This window comes from Rosa chinensis, chromosome 4 (genome assembly GCF_002994745.2).
Source record: "Rosa chinensis cultivar Old Blush chromosome 4, RchiOBHm-V2, whole genome shotgun sequence".
Classification (NCBI taxonomy): domain Eukaryota; kingdom Viridiplantae; phylum Streptophyta; class Magnoliopsida; order Rosales; family Rosaceae; genus Rosa; species Rosa chinensis.
In genome coordinates this window covers 56,152,361-56,158,954 of record NC_037091.1, presented here as the reverse complement: position 1 = coordinate 56,158,954, position 6,594 = coordinate 56,152,361, and the positions used below count along the sequence as shown (strand labels likewise).

The 6,594-nt window shown below is 34.9% G+C and overlaps 1 long non-coding RNA gene across 2 annotated transcripts; it reads right to left on the bottom strand.

The window, feature by feature from the left end:
- Positions 1-556: 556 nt before the first annotated feature.
- On the bottom strand, positions 557-6,125 carry LOC121052616. Of its 2 annotated transcripts, none has more exons than XR_005809633.1 (3): positions 5,709-6,125; positions 2,660-4,429; positions 557-713 (listed from the first exon to the last, which is right to left on the bottom strand). It is a non-coding gene; the product is annotated as an uncharacterized LOC121052616 (long non-coding RNA). The 2 variants fall into 2 exon arrangements; XR_005809634.1 differs by lacking the exon at positions 557-713 and adding an exon at positions 1,344-1,497.
- Positions 6,126-6,594: the final 469 nt, after the last annotated feature.

Sequence of the window (6,594 nt, the reverse complement as noted above, 5' to 3'; positions counted from 1 at the left end):
AGGTTGCATGTTTCAATATAGGAGGGAAGTTACTTGATCTGTACGCTGAATTGAATGTATTGCATTTTCTAACTTTGGAACTTCTTCACCCTGGATTTTCTTAGCTGCTTGAATTGAAATAACCTCATTGTTCTCTGAACTATTAGAAAGCGCAAACTACTATCCTAATAGTGCACAATTTTGAAGTGATGATTTGATGAAAAAAAAAGGAAAAAAAAAAACAGAAACAAAGAAACAAGCTTTATTGAAACAGAGAACCAGAAATTATATCTCATTGATCGCAGAGCTTTATTATTCCTTACTCCTTAGTTTCTATTGTTGCCATGTTATTGTTCAACAAATTTTCTATTAAATAGATATAGAACTGAAAATATGGCAACCATAAATCAAAAACACAAGAGCAATAGTATTGAATGGAAACACATTCAACCTACTATCCATAAGGTAACGTAAGTGGGAAGTTTTGAAATGAATCCTCCATGAGGTAACATACAAAAACAACAGCAGTCTGAACTCGAAAGGTCATTGTTATTTCCATAAAACCCATTGTCCTGAACATAAAGTATCCTAGAACTACACATCTATACTGTTCATTTACTGGAACAGTAATCTATGTCCACCAAAACAACTGACAATTATAGATTTTTCAAAGACTCATCCCTGAACACTTTGTCAATCCTGACCGAACCATTTCCTGTACTTTGGAAAGCAACCTACAGAAAAGTATAATCTGTCATATGAGAAAAATCGTCCCAAAATTTCACACCACACTTGCTCAAAATATCCAACCACAAAAAGAGAAAAATGTAATTTAACAGAAAACCATATTTTCATATTTACATGGCCAGTTATTTCAAACCCCAATGAAGAGATAATATGGATGAAACTTGAATTCAGAAAATTGATACAACTAAATGTAGATAGAGAATGAAAACAATTGAAAGTAGTGAGCCTCAGCTGCAGCAATAAAGTGAAGCAATAAGAGCATCAAAAGCTAATTTTAAATAAGAGGAATAAGAGGCTTATATTACATCTTGAAAAATTTCAAGAACACAATGACATAATTTTCCCTATTCAATGACAGCAACACATAATGAAATAGTTGATAAAAATGAATTTTCGTTGAATATTTGAATGAATGTAAACCAAACATTTTAAACATGAATTTGCTATCGATCAAAAACAAACATCAAAGTTTCTTATTGCCAACCTCATACACAATTTAATGTTAATGTTATAATCTACGAATTTCAAAACTGTTTTGCAAGTAAACAGACTTATTTTTGGGGTCCAAGCTGAAAACATGAAGCCTTCAAGTGCATGTAGCACTGAGTCCAGCAGAACCAAAATAATTCTTTTAAACAAATAGAGAGTGTGCATTCAATCGCTCTGGCTTAAAAAGAAAAGTAGCTTTCTTTTATCCGGTGCTGATTTGAAGTTGCCATTTGCAAAATGGATGTGATTTAGCAGAAACCTTAAAATCTCAAGAATAGGTGCCTGGAGAAATGAAGCAGGTTCAATGAGCAAATGCTTGCTCTTACTAGCTACAAATAAACATATGTGAAACTTAGAGATGGAAAAAAAAAAAAAAAAAAAAGAAGGAATGAAACTATCCGCCCAAATCATAATCTCATAAAGCATTGATATTGATAGGAAACCTCACATTCACAAGACTAATTCCAGAAACAACGATGGAAACAGTACTAAATCAATAAAAAGCACAATTTCATATATCACATATAAACTCAAGTAATCACAGATAGAATAACTAACGGTTTTTTCAATGAAGAAAGCTATTTGAGCCTAGAAAAACTGATTTTCATACTCATTTAGAATAACCAAACGTCAATGCCTTTTAAAAACTCAAAGTAATATCAGAACGAAAACAACGTTGATGCAGGTAATTGATGGAATTTGCCAATTGTTAAAGCTACACAATGTTTACAATCTCTAGACTAACTACCGCAGACAAAAAAAAAAACAAAACCAAACTACTGTGACTAGGAAACCTGGATTGCAATACACCCAAACTACAACTACAATCAATTATTGATAATCAGCAATAGAGCAAAAAACCTATCAAGGCATAAACAAAGCAGAACAAACTAAAACAACCAATATTTGCTGAGGACTAATCTACAAAGATCGTTAAGCAGACTCAACAAATTCAAATCTGTAAAACACATTTAAGGAAAGTAAATTTCAGCTATCACATATAAACTAAAGTAAGAAAAACAAGAGACGCCTTCATTTTTCAAAAGAAAGAAAAATGCAGCTATCTCATGCTTCAAATTTGAACTGTAAACACAAACAATAAGTGTAAAGAAATATATATCAATTTACTAAGGCAACCAAAAGCAATTACGGAGTTCTATTTTAAATTAAGAAATCAATAAGACTAAAAAAATTAACTCAACCATCAAAAGAAATGCATCATAGCAAAACAGACAAAGACGATAGATACAGTGCAAACCAAAACGCAAAAATATCCTTAGCTACCCAACATACCACCTGAAATGAAACTACCACTCTAGTGAACAAGGTTAAACAGAGCTGATACAAACGTCATAACACCGCAACTATAACAATTACGTATCAAAAAATTTGATAGTTGCAGCAATAATTATCATACATTTACTTATTAGAACTGAACTGGTACCTGGAGTCAAAATATTAATTGTCATCACTGTGTGACGCACCATCGTAGCCCTCATCGTTGGGGAAGGGCCTGAAATGTTGAAAGAAATTGGGAACTCTGGTACAGTTTGGGTTAGAACCATCATTTTCACTTATATCCATACACTGGTTCACAGTTCTCCGAGCAATAATCATCATATAGAACCTGTTGTCTGATCCGTTGAACTGTTTTTTCCATCCTAGGTAACACCTCGTACAACCTCATACAACGGCCAATAACTCATTTCAGATTTCTGTGCATCCCCTCACATCATTGGGTGCTGCAAATTCCCGCAAAAAAATGGTCTCGAAAAAAGGCTTCCCCCCATCTATGATGTTTGTTGTACATACCAGCCACCCATGTGTTGTTCTCAAGCCGATTCATCACCACAAAATACTGCCATGCAGATTCCCATTGCTCAACACTCAACAGTAAGACCAGCAAATATCAAATTAAAGAAATCTGTCTGGGTTTTTGGGTTTTTCAAATGCTGACACACGTTTCTCACAATATGCCATGCACAAAGACGGTGTCTTGCCTCCGGTATGAGATTAGTCACTGCATTACGCATAGCTTCATCACTATCAGTGATTACAGAAATTAGTTTTTTGCCGTACATAGAGGTGAGAAATGCTGTGATGGCCCAATGGTAAGTTTACTCAGTTTCATCAACTAATAGTGCACAACCAAAAAGAACAGTTGCTCTGTGGTTGTTACACCCAACAAATACAGCCAAGGGTCTTCCATATATCTTGGTCTTGTAAGTGCTATCGAAAATCAAAACATCTCCAAAAGCATTGTAATCGATTAAAGACTGCCCATCTCGCCCAAACATATTTGCAAGCCTCCCCTCTTCATCAACACTGAATATGCAATAAAAATGGGGGTCCCGCAATGCTTTCAAATTCATCCACGTTATTGAAGACTGTGCATCCCCATCCATCATGATTTCTCTCCGTTCACCCTGCATTTTATTGTACAGGTCCCTCACTTGAAATCCAACAAACTCATAGCCCCCGGCTTGGTGTAAGAGGAATTCATATGCACGGCAAGTTCTCACTGAAACCTTCCTCAATGTATTAACTTGAGCAAGGTTGTAGTCACTAACATGCCGCTGCGATCTTAAAAAATGACGGTGCTCAGGTCTAGTCAATGCATGGTTGTGCTCAGTGGAGAATTATGAGGCATAGTAGACCCCTCTTTTGGTACACAGCCTAACTGTTAAACTTGCTGGACAGTTACATCTGGTTATTCGGCGATTCTTTGTCCTTGGTTTTTTATGAGGGTGCTGGCCCATGATGTCTTTCTTCCCATCTGATCTATGTCGACAATCCTTAACAAAGGAGTCCTTCCAACTATCCTGCTTACCACTATCCGGGCCTGACTGTTTTCTCTGTCCTTGCCTCGAACACACAAGCTGCCTTCGAATGATCAGTGTACCCGCACGGTTCTTGACCTGCTTACACTTCCTCATACTGAACCCCTTTGCCAATGAATAGTAATTGTAGAATCTGTCGACCTCCTCAATCGTATTAAACTCAACTTCCTTCAAATCATCTAATGTCAAATCCTGATATGGCTTCCCTCTGAATAATGTGAAATCCTGCAAATGAACCTTCTTTTGTAAAATCTGTGTCTTCCATATCTGCATCTGAACTTCCATTGATAGATCCTTCCTCACTGTTCAGATCCATGAGAGAATCATAGTACTTATGTTCAGAATATCGCAATCCACTCTCCATCAACTAAAACCTGGTAAGCAAACCATGTGTTAGTGTCTAATTAAATAACAACAAACTATTCAACAGAACCACAAATCTATGTCCACACTTTATCCTTAGCAATTATATTGAATTTCTACAAAAGAAAAGATAGTTATAACCTGGTGTTGAAGAATATCACAATAATAAATAAGTTCAAATCCAAATTTAGTAAATATAACCTGGTGTTGAAGAATATCACAATAATTGACAATTAAATGGTCTAAAATCTGAGAATCACATGTACACTTTGAGGACACTTTCCAAGCAACAAGACGGATCAGTCCAACAGAAAGGATAACATGATCGACTAACTAACAACAAAGAAATAAAAAATAAAAGGACACAAAGCTGAACACAATAGGAGTTTAAAGTGACATGGTTATATTGTTTACGTGGTTCAAAAAAGAGTACTAAGAGTGACTCATTAGATGGCTGTTCTAGATGTTTATACGAGACCAAATGATCCTTTCAAACAAATTTCTAAGTTTAACTTCCCAAAACCAAATGAGCCTTTCAAACAGATTTGCACAGAATACGTAGATTGAAAGCTAAACAGTTTGCTGTTACTTTTCAATCAGGACAAGCTTGTTGGACTAAAGATTAAGTTTCAAAGCATGCTTTAAATGTCTAATTTAACATACTAAAGTTTAAGGAATGAAAAAAGTGTGAAATTTTTTCAAATCAATTGTTTTGTAACAAGGTTGCTGCAAGAGTACACCCAAATTTTTCAAAAAACTGGTAAGAAGAAAGAAAAATTCACCAACAACTATTCTTTCAGTGATTTCAAGCACAACTCTCCAGATTTGACGTAGACATGTAAAGCTATTATTTCGCAGAAGTTCATGTCATTCACAGTTCTAAAGAATGGTCAAACAAGAATACAAAGTAACATAAAATGCTGATTTCTGCAGAAATCCGGAAACAGTATACAAACTTCAAAATAGCATAATTATCTCATTTTAATTCCGTTTTTCATGAAACCAAGTTCAAAATGATCATTGAAGAGTCTACTTTAAGGTGTCGAAAACTGAGATTAAAAAAAGAAGTATAGGTTTTTCGAAAATAATAGAATAGCCCACTGGTTCAGCTTGGTTGTTGTCTTTGAGGCATATCATCAAGCACATGGTGTGCAGTATTTGAACTTTGATCTTTTCCAGTTCTATTCATCCTAATGGAGTTACCAAATCTAAGTAATAATCAAAAGTGTATCCACAACAACCTTGAAAAGATTTAAGAACAGAAGTTTAACTAAAACTAGATATTCTTACCAAAAGAATGTAACTTTCTGATATTGATGCAAAATAGAGAGAAGCTCAGCGGTTTGAAATCTCAATTCTTCTGTCAAGCCTCCGAGTAATATGCAAAGAACCTGTGAACCCAAACAATAAGATGCATACAGTGCTAAAATTTAATGCTTGAGGCAAACAAAACCAATTAAATAAAGGGAATGAAATTCACCAAAAACAACAAATCTGAGCAAGTGAAACTCTCGCGAATAGGAGAAGTCTAGCAGCTCGAACTGAGGAGGAGGGGTGCCGGTGATAGTTCCTCCTTCTCTCCTTTGCCTGTGTAGATGACCTTTTGTCAGACGCCTCTGGCTACGCTTCACGGGCAACTTCCAAATTGAGTTTCTGAATTGTGTGAAGACGGTGGGACTTTTGGACTTCTCGAATTCTATTTCTATATTTCGGGACCAACAAACAACCCAGCAAGAGTAGAGTTAAATATTCCGACCACCATCAAAACGATGTCGTTGCATATTCTCTTTCATGCCCGTATATGAAAAAATTAAAACGTTGTAATAATTTGAATATCCCGCCTTTTTTTTGGTCAATCCCGCCTAATACTCTAACCCCAACAGCGCAACCCTAAACCTGACATCTCATGGTCATAAAATATATATATATATATATATATATATTTATATATAAATACATATCATGTTCATGACAAGCTTTCGAGTAGAAAATTTTCGTGTTAATTCTAAGTTCTGAATATTCTGTATAGTTATTTTAGTTTGAAGATTAACATCTCAGAAGGTTAATCTCTTTTTCTTCTTTTTTTCACAATACACTATATGACTTACATATATATATATATATATATATATATATATGAGGTTGAATTTACCATTTATAATTTTAGATTTTTTAC